The 17,842-nt window shown below is 33.8% G+C and overlaps 1 protein-coding gene across 3 annotated transcripts in view; it reads right to left on the reverse strand.

The window, feature by feature from the left end:
* Nucleotides 1-17,390, reverse strand: part of LOC119069795 (octopamine receptor beta-3R-like) — a 49,480-nt gene extending 32,090 nt beyond the window's left edge. For all 3 annotated transcript variants that reach the window (XM_037173942.1, XM_037173941.1, XM_037173943.1), the window contains exon 1: nt 17,210-17,390. The gene's annotated coding sequence lies outside the window, so the exon portion shown is untranslated. The remainder of the gene's footprint in view (nt 1-17,209) is intronic.
* Nucleotides 17,391-17,842: the final 452 nt, after the last annotated feature.

Raw genomic sequence — 17,842 nt, forward strand, 5'->3', positions numbered from 1 at the left:
AAATTTCTTGTATACACATCCCATTCAAAGTTTGCCTTTTGTTTTTCTTTCATTTTCCATAAATTATTCACGAGTGTTAAATTATGATCCTTCACTTACATGGAAATAAATAAATAAAGAACGCAACATCCACAACAGCAACTTAGCCGAAAACTTACAAACAAGATAAAAGTGAAGAAAAAAGTTATATTGCTTTTTGTTTGTCGAAAAGTGTTATTTTTGACGCTGATGTATTGGCCAAATATCACTTTTTAGCAAGCGTACAAATTAACTTAAACACAGGCTAATTAACCGTTACCTCCAAACTAGCCGCATCCCACAAAAAAATAAAAACAACAAACACACTTAACTGAAGAAAATCCATCCCGTGGGATAGCACACAAATACTTCTGTTAAGCTTTCAAAAAAGCTCTAAATTTGCTGTGCGATACACGTGTATGTGTTCATAATAACATTTAGCATCTCTGATAAATAATGTGTTATTTTACGAATTCAGGTCCGAACTGGCGATGCCAGAAGGTCTTTTCATTTTTTGAATGGATCAAGTGCAATGAAGGGCTTTTTCAAGTTTTTATCATATAACGCCCGAAGGGCCTTTCCGAGCCAGTCCGTCCCAGTACGTTATTGTGCTTGCGGATTGGTCGTTGAATTTTGCACATCATATCATTTTTTGTGACCCTTTTTCAGGTTATTTGTTCATTACTCTGGACATACGACACCTAAAATGAGATAAGATTAAATGAGGGGCAGTGTTCAGGCCAGTTATCTCAATTGCTTTTATTGCCGGCAGGGAAACAGCATCCAGTTAAAGTAGAATTTTCCTCTTTTTTTTCTTTTCATAAAATTTAATTATTTATTTTCGTTGTATATACTCTGAAATTGTATTGTTCCCAAGACGTACGGTTTTAGTCAGTAATGTAGAATGTCTATGTAGACTAAAACGAAAATTTTTACCGTATATGAAGAATTTAAATTCTTTAAGGCAATAAGTGCTCATGCTCATGTAAAGACTCAAGTAGTCGCCGCAGAATTCTTTGGGACAACATAAAGAAATATTTTTGAACAGTAGGACAACTGAAGACATAAACTATTTTTTCCAACAAAAATCGTTTTTTTTTTTGGAAAATGTGGAAAAAGGCTTACTTTGAATAGTCCCTATATAAAAGCAGTAGCATAATCTATAATGAAACAAAGAAGTAACTTAAGTGACAGTGAACTGAACATTAGACTGTAGTCATTTAGTGACGCGATTGAGGATTGATCTTTTCTTTGGTCACTACTTCAGTCTAAAAGAAAAATTTTCTAGACAAAGTCTGCAGTTTGGCTGTTTCTCAAAGACTTTAGTCCACATAAATCCTGTAACCGGACTCACTCTATGTTTTAAACTACTATTAGTCACTACTTTCGTGATATGATTATATTCTGATTTCTGCATCTACTCCCAGTTGAATTTCGATTTTTTTCATCATTTCATAAAAGTGTACTATAAATCTAAGACATTTCACTGACATGTTAGATTCGAAGCATCAATGAAATGTTCATTAGTTCAGCTAAATCCCTTTAATCTAGAATTAACCTTTCATCCACTCATACAGCACAAAATATAAATTTTTGTTTATTTTTTTTCTATCTCTCTCTCGATAAAGTATAACCTTCCGACTAGCGCACATAAAAAAGTTAAAAAAATCCCGGATTAACATAAATTCCAAAACCGAGTTTTAAACCGACAAACATTGAACTGGGATTAATACTCTGATATCATAAAGGGTGTATTGAACCGAACATTATATATACACCACACCAACCAAATATCTACAGATTTATTTTGATGTGATTACGTCTTTTCCAGTTAGAATTTTAGTCTCGATTTTAGCAAAAATAAATGCAGAACCATACATGAAGCTGTGCTAAAATTTTATAATTGAATTTTGAACAATTTTATTTTTTGCTTTATATTCATCGACACATTCCGGCAACAGTCGCTCATAAACAATAGGTACCTTCGGCACGTATGTGCTGCGTGCCAATAGTCACTTCGTCAAATCACCAAATTGAGGTGAAGGAAGTGCACGCTCCAGGCGAAAATTTTTGTATCGCATTTGTCAGCTATATCACAGTGGCTGCTCTGGAGTAGAGATAGCGGTTTTTGGTTAAAAAAAAATTCACTTTAGAAAGTAAACAGTCAACGTGGTTTCACATTCAACTTCTGTTAGATGCAGTTAATAGTCTACAGTTCGACTATCGCAGCAATGAACATTAGATGAAAAGTGCTTCACAACAAAAAAAGGAACAAACTCGTTCCTTAATGGGTGTTTTGCATACAAGATGTAAGAACACATTAGGCTACTTGTTGCTGCTATTTCTTTGAAATTTCTGTAGTCTATGTAGGGCAAGTGCAGACAACAAAATATAATATACCAAGCCAATCGAACAATGTTAATTGGCTTATATGAGAGAGTTTCAACCAATCAGATGATAGTATTTGCTTTACAGGCAAAGATCACGATACGTCAAGAATATATGGAAAAATGAGATGACAACTGGTGGTCTTTGCTAATGCTCTCTTTTTTATAGAAAAGTGGACGGCTTCTTCAGTGCACCTCAAGTGCCAATACATCAAAGGAAATGATGGTGGTAGATTGGTGGTACCGATAAGTCTAACCAACAAATTTATAGCAGAGGAACCGCGATGCACTAAGATTAGTCGTTGCTGGTGACTCAAGTATGGCCAATAGCTGTACTGATCATTTCAAAACATTCCACCTCCAAGATACACTCAATTTTCTTAGAAAATAATTTTCTTTATAAAGGACGACCCGGTATGACCCTAATCAACGCACCAACCATAAAAAATAAAGTATTTGGTTTGTCAAAATACTAATCTATTCAATGCCATTAATGCCATCAGTATGACTAACGGTATTAGTCACGATACCATTAATAGATAGAGTTGTGTTTTGACGCAACAAATATTCTGTTATTATGCCAGGTGCTTTGCCCTAATTGGTCTAATTTGACAGCCGCCTAAGATTTACCTGAGGCTGTTTGCAGCTGCGATAAAATATAAATATAAGCGAGCTGCTTTGTAGTTAGAATTGGAGAGCAATTGACAATTTCGATTTCCCATCCAGCAAGGTATCACCTTTTCATTTATTTTCATACCAACGATACGATACCATTAACGATATGATTGTTTCCCGAAAACTGTATCACCTGAACATCATTACACTGAACATCATCGCTTTGACACCGTAACTCATTATCAATAATGTTATTATCGAAAATCGGTTTAATTAAATCTAATAAGTAATGCATTACCATTTGATTCGTGAATGTATACTAATCCCTCTGTTGTGTGTTTTGTATACGATAAACGTTTGACGCGAAACTTATTATATCGAATTTCTGTTTAACAGATTCCGTAAGGTATTTGAAACTTAAAGACATACCTGTGCAATACACATATATAACGCAACCCATATGTCTATAAATAAACCGAACTACTTTCTAATTACCATAGGGAATGGTATCTCACATTCATCTAAACCATATTGTCAAGATCTGATACACAGCCAATAATTCAATGCTTTTATCATATACTCATTTAACCTTTATCGATAGCAAACCCAACAATGTTATATCAAATTATATTTCATTATAATTTCAGAAGGTTGGGGCATAACTCTTGCTTTCTAGGTATATTATACATAATGTAAGTAGACATTTATACTCGTTGTATATATACAATATGGGGTTATATGGAGCCGCTAATAATAAAATGTGCGTGCGGCTAGTGCTTCTCTTGTTCGACGGTATCTAATTTATCTATACCTTAGCATCTAAGGTTAATAAATTTTCAAGTACATATACGATTCGGCGAGCATACGTATATATATATCGACGAAATTATATGTATTCAAATGGATATATAGAATATACGTGAGCTATCTTCATTGCATAGTACAATGTAAGTTGTATTAGGTTTTAAGGTTCTTTTATTAAGCATTTTGGTTTTGGTTAAGATAGTTACGAGGTATTTTTTATCACGCAGAATATTCATTAAGCCACGTAATGTTTGGTGGCAGTTCGTCTATATACACATTTATTTATAAAGACAGGAAAAAAAACACCATCACATAGTATAAATAATGATATTAAGTGGGTATGAGCTCATCGTCTTTTGGCTTTACTTTATGATACTTTAACACGGTAATTATGTTTTAATCCAAAATAATAATGACGAGAGAAAGACATTTTCGGAGTTTTACAAAGATACTTTACAATATGTCGTTCGGTATTCTGTCGTGTAGTTTTAAAATTAACATTAAATTTTCAAGAATTCGTTTACCTAAATTTCTTTAGGTTAAATCAGACTTCATGAAAATTCGGTGGAACGAGCTCAGACTGTGGTGACGATACTCCCAACTTATTTCAAAAGTCTCTGACATCACAAAAGCGCCTATTACATGTATAATATTCATGGTAAAAGGACGTGAATGTTAACGTGAGCCAAGTTACTTGAAGTGGTCCTTGGAGTACTATTAGGATTAAAATAAAGTTTTTCTGCACATTTTTGATTTGCTTTAGCGGGCTGTGCAAATATTTTCCCATGTTTTCTTAAATTTTCCAACATTTCCCCAAATTTTTCAACATTTCCCCAATTTTTTCTATATCCTTCCGAATTTTCTCAAAAATATTTTTTTTTGGAAAATTAGGAGAATCTAGGAAAATGTGTTGAATTACTAGAATATATTTACTGTTTTGTGGTTTTGTGGTTTGTGGAATCGACCAATGATACAAAAGTTTATTTTACCTGGAAAACATATTAGTTCCAGTGGTGGCGTTATCTAACATGCAGAACAAACACCAAAACAAACAAACAGAGCATAATTACTCTTCCCTTTCCCATGGATCGCGTGAGCGAAAGTGGAGACAAAATGCTGTTTCGACCTCCGGATACAGTGGCGGCCAGAGGTTAGCGTGATCTAAATTTTCTGATTGAACTAGTAATTTGAAAATTTACAATAAAAGTTCTGCCACCTTTGTAATCGACCAATGATACAAAACTTTATTTTACCTGGAAAACATACTAATTCCAGGGGTGCAGTTACTGGACTTCGATCATGTTTTGAGCGCAGCGCGGGTGTTGTTTATTTTGAGAAAATTATTTTATAAAAATATATTCCACTGAAAGTTTGTGTAAATAAAAAGTAATTTTTACAGCAAATATTAAACTCAAAACGCACGAGAAATTCTGAACCATTTCCAATTTTATGCGAGCTATCTGATGAGCCAATTTATTTTTAAATTGAAATTCCTATTCCTATTTGAAAAAAAAAAAACAGCAAAATCTGTTAGATAAATTAAAAAAGATGTTCGCGTAGTAAGAGCCATTCATGCAAGAACTAAAAGAAAACTTTTGGTCTATTTCATTAAAACAAATTTCGCGATAATGACACCGTCACATAGGTAAAATTTTATGGCTTAATAAGTTTCCTGTGTTTCAATAATTTAGTTTAAATGAAAAATATGTCAAAACTTTGGAATATTTTCCTCAGAGTCAACTAGAACTTTTTAAGCATTTCAAGCATGCAAAGTGTTTCTTACGTAACATATTGTGTACTTAGGTGTTTACAAAGTCGAATAACATAAAGTTTTTCTTATGAATCACAGCGTTTTAAGGTTAGTTGAGAGACTTATAATAATGAAAGCTGATTTAATAAAAGACAAGATGAATATTGTCCCAAATCGAGAATGATATGACATTGCATGTTTTTCATCAGTACAAATTAGTAGATTTTAGCTACGTTACCATACCACAATATTCAGGACCGTAGCTGGAATATATGAACCCATATTTATAGCAGTGAGGTAAGACTTCTGAAGGAAGTTAAAAAAAACGTTTATGACGAAAAAGCACCGACTCACCTGTTGTAAACGGTGCAAAAAATTGCAACGACTAGTGGATGTCTTATCTTATAACTTTCTAAGCTTCCAAGCGCCCCTGCTTTTATAAAGTTACTTTTTAGCCAAGAATACATCATCGCTGTACATATAAAATGGTACATTGGGATCAATATGTTTTAGCTACAGCCCTGGGGACCTGCGTCAGACAGTAATTTTTCAGAGCACAGACCGTGATTTGTATATCTAAGCATGACACAAAATTAACCTAATTTTTGTTGCTAGGCAATAATTAGGAATATTACTTCTTATCCCGTCCGAATTTGTACTTATAAAGATTTAAGAAGTAAAAAAAACCTAAGCATTTATTGATGGTCCAATCTTCTTAGAATATACCGCTTATAGTCCGAATCGTATAACAGGTTAACATGAAAATCTGGTAAAACAAGAACGAAAGACGGAAAAAAATAACGAAAGAAAATCAAATAAAAATTTAAAATACATTCTCCTTTGTTCCATTGATTAATGCATGTTGGATAAAGTATAAGAATAAATATATTCTCGTCCATTAGTTCGGCTGCGGAACTCTTGGGATCGATTTCGCATGAGGGTGTACAAAATTTTACCGAAAGGATGAAGAAAAAAGCTCTTGGGATTGTGAGTATGCTGAGGAAAAACTCATTAATTCTGAATCAACCTATTCTCTCGTTCTCTCTCTGTCTCGATCGTAAATATCCGGTATACCATTTTTTTTTTCAAACATGTTTTTTCTGTGTTGTTTGCGGTAAACGTAAGCTATACGTTACCTGTATTTGTACCTGCATGTTATATGTATATATCTATGTCTAGATCTACGTACTTGTTCAAACAACAAACAACGGATTGCTTTTTTCCCTTTAAATATTCCCAGCTATAATCTGAGTTATTGGCTAAAGTATGTGTACCGAATGGATATTTGATATTAAATTTCATATCAAAATGTATTTGTTATTTCGTAATGTAGACACCAGCGCCTAATTGATGCTATCACACTGAACTAATTTCAATATTCTCTTTAAATTTCCTTAATTTCGTTAAAAAAAAACTTCCAAGGATTGGAATTAATCTACTACTTTAAATTATAAATCAATTAATTTCATGGATGAACGAAGTTTTAAAGTTTTTTTTCTTCTTTGTATTTACACACAAAGTGGATCAGAGTTTCACCATTCAAACTTAAACAAAACTTTTTTTTTGTAAGACTTTGGTGAACAAGCAAGATCCTTTAGATTGAAACTTTTGATGAACTTATCCCGACTTTTTTCAAAATTGAACTGGAAATAGTTCAAAGTGTGAAATTAATTTCAAACAATTCGAATGACTGTCGAAAGAAAAATCATTAGGTACACACTGTACTGCTCTACTAGAACTAGCTTCGTCAGATTTTTAATGTTACCCAATTTACCTAAGTATTCTTTTCTAAATGACTTTATGACATCTTGGCGAATACCAATATTCAACAGATTCGACACTTCAATCAATTTATGGGAACTGGCGGATAAGAGTGTTGAGCCATTGAATTTGATGCTTAAAACACTACTCATCTTGTACTAATTCAAGTATTCAGTTCAGTCATGAGTTTTGAAAGATAAACGTAGATTTTAAATCTATTTGTTCCAGACGAACCGTCAGTCGATAAGATTTTCATATCAAGTCGGCTAGAAATCGACAGGAAATTATGAGGTAAATCAGAAGTATGGAAAAAAACAATTTCTGTTTTTATGATTTTAATAAGCTAATACATGCTGCTAACCTACCGTATAGCGCTACATACCAACTTTTGAATAGCGCCGCAATCTTTTCAACGGTTCTTATGTCTCTTCTTATTCGACATCGCTTTGCTTATTGCTTAAAGCAAAGGAATTCTTTGAAGTTTGTTAGCAGAAAACTCTTTGTATGGAACACATTTGATATTTTATTAATTAACCTCATTAGCCAATTGTTCCACAAATAGCTAGTTTGCCATATAGTTGTTCTCTTGGTTTTCAATTTATCGGATGGACTACATAACTTGAAAGGAACTGTTGACAGTATCCATCCCCCATCTATATTCCTGCTTTTTTTCCCTAACTCTACCATTACAATTTGCTCGTCATATTTCTGCGCATAATATCCCTGAAACGGTACCCCGCTTGACTTGGCTCTGCGCTGGAATAAATTTTCTTCGGAGTGAAATAGTTTTATGGAAATGTTGATGATTTGATCGAGTATCGCTGTTAAAGCATTCAAAACAAAAGTTGGTAATTGTATTTCTGTTGAATTTCTATTCCGACATGCTCATGATAGCAAATAAATACGGCATTTTGTTCGGTGTGGAATACATGGTTTTGTACGGGGGATGTCAATATAAAAGAGAAAAAGGCAAACTGATTTACTTTTCAATTTATTTTTCGTTGACACAATATTTATGATCATTGATTTTTGATAAAAGGTTAATGTGTTATGCTAAATAGCTCTCTTCTATTATCGGAAAATTCCAGGTATATTTTCAGCAATTCGAAATTTATTTCGACGTGGCAATAAACGAGGAGGAACAATGTGAATAACGTATTTGTTTTTACAGATGTGTGTCGAAAATTGGTATAGACATTTTGAGGGTACATTCAAGAAAAACGTCTGCGGTTAAGGGTTGATCATGTGTGTTGGATTTTATGCTGTGTTTCAATGAGCTTCTGACGATTTTAGATTATTTTTAAGGGACTTTCTTAGCCGTTTTTCCTGGATTTTCAAAGATTTTCAAGGACTTTAGGGATTTTTTTTTAGGATTTTTCCTATAGATTTCCATGGACTTATTTTAGTTTTGTAAATGAACTTTTAAAGAATTTTAATATTCATATAATTAACGATAACATTTTAGGATTAATTGAACAGGTTCCTAGAGATTTTATTCCAGAGAATGATGAAAGTAAAAAGGTGCAAAAAAATTGGGATACCCCGATGATTAGGAGTAAGTTTTGCGAGATGTTTGAATCTAGTGAACCTATTACACGTGCCAGATTACTTGCGTCATCTACTAAAGAATCTTCAAAGTGGCTGCAGGTGGTCCCATCGAGTAAATTAGGTTTGCTATTAGATAACAACGCCGCGAGAATTGCTGTTGGTCTTCGTATAGGTTCCCAATTATGCGAAGAGTATAAATGTATCTGTGGTAAAATGGTAAAAAAGGACGGTTTGCACGGTTTGTCTTGTAATATGACTGGAGCAATAACGCCTAGACATGACGATGTTAATGGAATATTTTCTCATGCATTTTCTTCTGCAGGGGTACCAACTATATTGCAACCACCAGGTATTTCTAGAAGTGACGGTAAAAGAGTTGACGGTATGACCATAATTCCGTGGAGTCATGGAAAGTCTCTTTTATGGGATGTGACAATACGTGATACGTTGGCTCCTTCATACATAAATGAATCTTCTAAGAAATCAGGGTCAATCGCAGAAAAGGCAGAAAGATTGAAGCATAACCATTATATAGATCTAAAATTATTTATTCACTCCTATTGCTTTCGAATCGCTAGGTTGCATGGGCCCAGAAACGAAAAAATTTGTCTACAAATTGGGGTCATTAATGAAAGCAGCTTCAGGAGAACCGCGCTCCACCGATTACTTATTACAGAAAATTTCAATCGCTATTCAAAGAGGAAATGCGGCATGCATTCTAGGAACATTAGGGAGAAGTAGAGTAGATGATTTTTATTTATTGTAATATTTATTTGTTGATGAAAAGATCGTTTTTTTACTGACTGCGCCTTTGTGAGCAGTCTTTTTTTTCGCTTGTTTAAATAAATAAAAGGTGACGTTTTGTAAGGATTTTCTTCGAGTTTCAACATTTTCTGATCACATGACTTTTAAATTTTGAAAGCGTCTTTTCAATTGGCAAAGGATTTTCTACTATTTTATCTAACCCTAGTTTCAAAAAAGCTTTCCAAATTGGTCAAATTCAGAATGTTGAAAATTTACTCATTCACATTAAATAGATTTCAGCAATACCTATTCTAAAGGCTTAGTTCGGAAGCGCTATGTGGGTAGCATATCATTGTAAATGATTGTAAACCCTCAGAAATCACTGCCAAAATTAAAACCCTAAATCAATAGTATCCTATTCCTATCTTCAAAGCTCACACGCATTGGCATGGCGTGATAATGACAGAAAAATTGGCCCAATCTCAAAACGATATTTCAAAATTCAAATCTCGTTTTATTGAGTTATTGGGAAGCGATATATTCGGTGCATCTCGATGCTAGTATTATAGATGTTCGTTCAGACATTTTTGATTACATTTTATGCAAGTCGAACAATTTGATGTATCCGTCCGACTTCGCCAATCTAGCGAATCCATCAGCTTTCCAAAATGATAAAGTGGATTATTCTGATTACATTATACACACGGATATTATGACATATATATTCATGTGAAAGTGGATACATGTATCGTCGTTGGTCTTATCCAATAAAATAGAACTGATGAAGGGTGTTGGATGTAGGGGAAAAAAAATTCAATTAAAATGTTTTATAACAAAAGTTTTTTTGTCGATAAAAAAAACCAATTGGAACACACTCGTTGGAATGGTTTTTCATCTTTTTTTTCAAATTCACATGCCGATTCAATCGAATAGCAAATTGACGAAAATTAAAAATTCGATTTTATGTATGCGAATATATTATGTGCACGATTGAATTCCATAATAAACAAGATATTACTTATATTGTGCCGAGTACATAAAAAAAGGGAACATAAAAAACATAACTTTTGTCGGTAAATAATATGTGAGTGTGGGTGGGAGATTAAATTTGCTCATTTCATGCACAAGTAAATAGCCGGAACGGAGGCGGAGAAAAATAAATAAATAGATGAATTGAAACTAAATACGATCAATCAGAGTGTGCGGGGTACTGAATAAACGTAAGTGGAAACTTATCATTTTTATTGTTACCGGCAATTGCAGAAAATTTTATTTTGCTTGATTTTTGGTTGTAATTCAAGCCGTAAGTGCGGTCGAAATTCAAAATGGAAAGTGCGGAGGTCTTTCTGACGTAGCGTCATTTTCATACAATGAAGCGTTGAAATGTATTTTTCGGTTCACTTTTTCATCGAATCGTTCACTTAAAATTCGAATTTTTGGCACACTTACGGCGTGAATTATGTATGATACACAGCCATTCTGGCAATTGCAAATTAACTGGTATCAGCATTTTAGGTACAAAATTCTACCTGATATTCGCTTTTTAGTAAGGCGCTTTGTAGAACTAACATTTCTAATTTATCTTGATTGAAGTTTTGATCAATTCGACGCAATTTTCTCAGCCGCCTAAAATGTGCCTGAGGCTGTTTCCAGTCTCGATGAAAATAAGTATGTGTAAGGTGTTCTGCAGCAAGAACTACATAGGTGTCGACAATTCTGATCAAAAGAATTTCTAAAGCAACAGTGTAAAATCAAAAATATAGGGCCGCCATTTTGTAATTTTCTTACGGGCGGCTGTACGTTTCGAAGCTTAGACGAAGTTATAAAAAGATCAGTTCATTTTAGAGACACACCGTTGAACAATTTTTTGTTTAAAATAATGTTTTACGCCGATTAAAAATAACTTATAAAAACTTCAATCCCCCATTCCCGTAATGTCATAGTTTAGCGGCAATGATATTTAAATTATCAACCGTTAACAGAAAGGTACCCATAGTCACATTTGAACAATAGAACAGTTTATGTCTAGATAGCCTGACAGCTTTTTGATTACTCTTCTAAACTGACAATTGCGTTACCAACGACACTGTCGTGTTATTTTACATTTTTATTTTCAATTGATTTTTTTCGCGCGATAAAAAAAATTATCGCCTACAGTCAGAGGCATTGATATTTCAGCATGAATTTGCTTCAGCTGTTTTTCAGCTGATCCAGATCCACACATACAATCAAAACTGTTTATTTCGGTTGAAAAAACAGGCAACACAAAGTCCAGCAATTGAATCCTTCTCAACCAGCAATACAACGATAAAGTAAAACTGTTTCTACTTGTTTATGTGTGGTAGTAGTAATAGTATATAACTTCCAAGGCTCCAAGATGTTTTTCCCACTTGTCAAATAACATCTTGGAACCTCGTAAGTAACATGATTTACGTGATTAGGCAATCATTAGGTATAAAGGCGTAGAAACAGTTTTGATTGTTTTGGGGATCAGCTCGAGGATCAACTGAAACAAATACATCCTAAAATTTCACTGCATCTAACTGTATCAAGCGATGCATTTTTTCACACGAATTGACAATCGATATTGTAACATGGAAGTATTCCACTCTGTATTGGCGATTACGTTTCATAGTTTTACACCTCGATAAATTTATTGTAGCTTCAAGGCTAGCTTTTACCTATTTATTGATGAGAGTACAACTGTTTCATATTTGTTTCATAAACAAATTGTTATGACAAACATGTTGTTATAATATTTTGTTACTGTATCTGGGACAATACTGTTAATTGAACGAATGCGAATGTTACACACAAAGAATGAAGTATGGAATTTGCATTGTTTCAGAAAATTTGATGTTTTACGAAAGAATTCATTGTTTGAGAGCAACACAAAACAATACTTCTCTTTTAAAATATGTCAGTTGCATTACCAGCAACTTGTTATAATAAATTGGTTTATTATAAGTAGGACGACTATTCTACAGATATTTTCACCAACTTTAAGAACAATTCCAATCAACGTCCAAATGTAGTCTGCATTTCAGCAAAACTAGTTCTGTTCTTAAGTCAATTTTTTTAAGCTCAATTCACGGGACCTAATTTTGTTCTCAACTCTGACATTCACTATAATATACAATGTATATTATACATGTGCAACTAGGTTAGATCTAGTGAAAAATATTATGTTGAAGTAGGTCACAGGGAAGAGCTTTGAAAAACCGACAGATTAATCTGAACCAGATTCTACCCCTGAGCAACACATTGAAAATATCCGATTTTTTAGTTTCTTTAAATAACGATTTTATCTCGAGTGCTGAACCAACAGTCGGAAGTTCATAAATGACGTACTACACGCTGTAGAGTGGTCAATGTGGGCCGGAATAGAACGCATGAAACCATTGTGAGAAAACTTGAAATGACTACAGAGAATACAGTTTCCTGGCTTCATTTGAAAACCTGCTGCATCTAAACTCTCATTAGTTTATGTACATAACTATAATAATGTGAAAAACGTTTGTTTCACGACTAAACTGTACTGAACCAACAAAGCAAGAAACTTTCCACATAACATTGGTTTGGAATGTGAAAGGATAAACTGTCGAAAGCAGAATTCCCGAAGAACGGGTACATAGCTCAGCTTTTTGTTAAATGTTTCCTGGCAAGAGCACACAATTTTCTTTTTGTCTGAGTACGCTTTATCCTTGTTTTTTTTTCGATTCGAAAATGTTATTGTTTCCATTCGTAAGCGTAACATTCAACATGAACTTCGTTTTCAAATCGGAAAATCCTTGAACATACTGTTCTTGGAATGTTGCCAAAATACGCAAAATTTTAATTTATATGCTCTGCTCCGTTACCACATACTCCAAATTTTGAGTGAACCCAAAAAACCGTACATATTTGTTTGCGCCCAAAGCACCAAAATAAAAAAGTTAATCGAAGTTGAAGCAAAAGTTTTTGAATTATCGTTTTTACAGACGCGTCTCTAAATTGACTGTGCGTATAATTCGTCGAGAGCTTCGACTGCTAGAGCAGCGTAAATCGCTTTCTCTCAAAGGTGCTAGAGACTTTTAAGAGTTCATGGCTGTTGATACATCTGAAAACAACATCAAAACATCGAAATAAAACCGAATACCGAAATCAATGTTGGTGTACATTTTAACTGAGAAGTTTGTTCAACCGAATCTAAATATTTAATCTCTGTACATAGTTATACAAAAAAAAATACGGTCAGAGGTCTTGTGATTGTTTGTGACATTATTTCCATTCAAATCTACATTCATAATAAATTTGCCGTATAGGTACACCAGACACATTCCTTTAGAATATGGATTATATTTTATGGTACGTTACGTGTATAGACACAGGACAGCATACACAGATTGAAACCAACAATTTGTAATATGACACTACATTTTATGACAATAGATAATTCTAGGCACTTGGGAATATTAAATAAAATTACCGCAACAAAATGATGATCATGGAGTTCCGATAATTTGTTGTGACTGGAAATTTATTTGATGGAAATTCTTTCTCTTTATATGAAAAAGCTGAAGAAAAAAACCGTTTTCTGACATGGCGCAAGTATAATTTCTTCACAACTTTCTATCGAACCAAATGTTTGATTGTAATGTTTGAAGGTAAATTAAGGGGATAATAACTGATCAATCATTTATTGTCATAGAAGGAGTCATTTATTATGTGTGTCACGGTCCGAATGGGAGGCAGTCCGGCCTTGCGTGACTGTCTATACAATTTTTATTTTGAAGGTGACTGAGGGGCTCGTGGACTGCAGATAGCGACGTCCATTGTGATGAGCTAAATGTGGTCTAAATGTACATTGGACCAACACTTATAAAAACAAATTCATACAACTGAGACACTTCTCATGCCATTGTGTGCAATGTAAATGCTGGTTTATTGGCCAAAACACAGAAATAGCTTGAACAATAACATTACGGATTTTGACGGTTACTCTAGAAATTGACTGACTTATGAGATGTGCTCTGAACGAATGTGATACTCACACTGAAAATGGTAAATTTATGCGCTTCATGCTTCAAGCGAGCATCTTGAGACAATGGTCCCTCGAGCGGTTGGACTAAACTGATGTAAGTCTTGATAAGTGTTCCCAGCGACAGACGCAGTGTGATATCAATCAAGGGGTCTCTCAATAGAACAAACTGACAAATTAAAATGAAAAATCGTATATTTAAATGTGCGTCTGACAGCTTCGTGTACAGACAGTAAAAAGGGACTCTTAATGTCAAAAGTTAAGGGATTTGTAACGTCAAAAGAAGCAAAGTTGACGTTTTTGTGTTAGTGGCGTGTGTGAAATAATTTTTCAATGAATCTCGGGTCATAATTCCTTGGTAGACTACCTCTATGATGTTAATAGTAGAAGCAAACATGAAAAGTTAAATGCAGAAACTAGAAACTGGTTATGTCGCATTAGCGACTTATAAGAAAAATGAAATTCCATTCTCTTAGCTCCATTTCGAATACGCTTACGATGTTTTTATTGGTTTAAGCGGAGGCTTAAACAAGGCAATGCTTAAGTGTACATTCCACTTAACAAAAAGTACTGCGTGAGAGAGCCGTTAGATAGCAAGCTGTCAAACAAGCAAAGAAAAAATTGAAAAAATTCAATTTTGTCTCTCACACGGAGTACTTTTTTGTTAAGAGGAAACTAAGCATTAAACGGAGATAAATAAATTCAATTTCCTTTTCCTCAAAATTCGCCAATGTGATACGTCGCGTTTAACTACTTACTTTTGAAACTCTAAACTAATATACTAAATTAACTGTCAGACCATTCTAACCGTCTGTTACCAAGGCGAACAGCACGGCAGACCTAAATTCATTAACAAATATTTACTTTCATAAGCCTGAAACGAGGATTTGCAACGCTTCCGTTTAAACAATTGAAGTCGAATAACAACCTCTACAGAGAGAGGTATCCTTCGATATCCTTTTTGTTGTATATTCACACTGTCGCCGATTTATATATAATATACTGTCTGTTGGTTCTGTCTATAACCACCTCAAGGCTAATTATCCATGTTTCAATGTTGTTTCTTCCAATTTTTATCGAGAAAAAGGAAATTTATCTTCTGAGAAAAGAAAGAAAGAACGAAAAAAAAACACACAAACAAACGTAAATAAATCAACCACAGCCAACAGGACAATAATATTGCAATGAAATCTCAACCTTTAACTTGAAAAATCCCAATAAAAAATATAATCAAGTAATTGTCATGAATGGTCATGGACTTCATTTCATGGTTACACGGAACGAGCGTATTATATATATATATATATATATATATATATATATATAAAAGCTGTGTGTATGCATATGCATATATATGTATGTTGGCACATATCCAAAGGAAAATCAAGGAAACACTCGGGTATTATAAACAAAACATTCAAACAATCGATAGCATAAATTTCCTATTGGATAACTCATAACGAAATCGATGACGTTTTCAAGCACAAATCTCATACCATACAGTCTCGGCTCGTTTTTTTTTTTGGTTTTTGTTTGTGGGCTTTCATAAAATATATAATAATATCCAGTATGGTATGCAGATATGCTGTACGTATGGTTATACAACTCATTGTGTTCCGTCGTCGTATACACATAGCATTACACACGACCCTGAGAGTCTATGTCAATTCAAAACAAGGTAAGAGATGGGAAACATATTTGGGGTTGTATATATAAATGTATAACATTCCGTCGTCGTCGTCGTTTGTGATGATTTATAAATATTGTAGCAGACTTCTTCTTTCGCTTTTTTTTATTTAATTTTTTTTTTATTTTGTCGGAATGTTTGTGTGTGAATGTGAGAGTGTATAGGCTGAATTTTATGATGGCACATAGTTACCCTCTTCTGTATCAATACATTTTCGTTTCAATTAATTTTTCGCGAAGGTCCAATATTTGTTTGTTAAAAGGAATGATGAGAGAAGGGAAAAAGAAGAAGAAGAAGAAAAGGAATCATAAAATCTGATTTGATTACTTCTCTAAATTCAATGTTATTGAATGGCGCCTCATTCCTTATAATATTACCCCGATTGGAGTCTATGTGTATTTTCAAAAGCTTAAACGTTCTATACATAACCAATATAAAATTTTCACATGAAATGGATGTTCTATACACAAAAATCGATTAGCAATATAAGAAGGATAAAATTTCTTTTCCAAAAAATAATAAAAAAAATGAAAAGAAGAAGATCCAATCTTTCAAATATTTTTTTTTTGTATTCGAAAATGTTGAATCTATCTTGAGGTAGAGCTTCATTTTCATCGGAAATGCTTCCCGATTTTTGCACTCAGATCACTCTCATGTCTCGCTGCTTTGGATAGTAAACCTTTTTTTTATATTTCTATGAAACTATATATCGAAACAGGTCGAATCCTTGTCGATCATGAACAGAACGATATGATAAAACATAGTAACACATTTGGTGTTCATTTCACTGGTTTTAATCAAAAAAGAAGAAGAAGAAGAGGAGAGAAACTTTTCGGTTGTAGTAATATTTATAACTGGAACACGAAATGATTTACATAAAAAATCCAGTTCAATGTTAATGTTCATTCACCAAATCACTTAACATTACACTTTTCATAGAAAAATTACACATTTTCTGTGTTTTTGTATTGGTAGAAAAAGCACTTTTTTATGGGGAAAAACACAAAAATGAATAAAAACTTAATTTTATTCCACGGACGCGTCTACATACACCGAATTACCTTTGACTACTAATGCAATATTCGTTATGGCAGAGAGTTTCCTTCCTTTCCTGCATTTTAATATACAAGGGAAATATCATTGTCCTGAAAATATACATGTTTTCGAAGCGTGCGCAATCAGCGCTCACTCATTAAAGGATTTTCTCTTCTAGTACACTGTGTAGACAGCAGAAAAATGTTCTACTGATAGCGACTATGTATTTTCGGAGACCCGTCCGATGTTTCGACTGTTCGATTTGATGACTTTTGACATTGGTATCCGGTAAGACTAAGGCTCGGAACGGGTCGGGTTCGGTCAGACCGGAACCCGAACCTGATCTTGACCCGAACCGGAACTAAGACTTCGGGTTCAACCCGAACTTGACCCGAACCTAAATTTTCGATTTCGGGTTCCAACCGAACCCGACCCGAACCCGAAGTTATTCAACCCGTACTTGACCCGAACCC

Source organism: Bradysia coprophila (genome assembly GCF_014529535.1).
Source record: "Bradysia coprophila strain Holo2 chromosome X unlocalized genomic scaffold, BU_Bcop_v1 contig_39, whole genome shotgun sequence".
NCBI lineage: Eukaryota > Metazoa > Arthropoda > Insecta > Diptera > Sciaridae > Bradysia > Bradysia coprophila.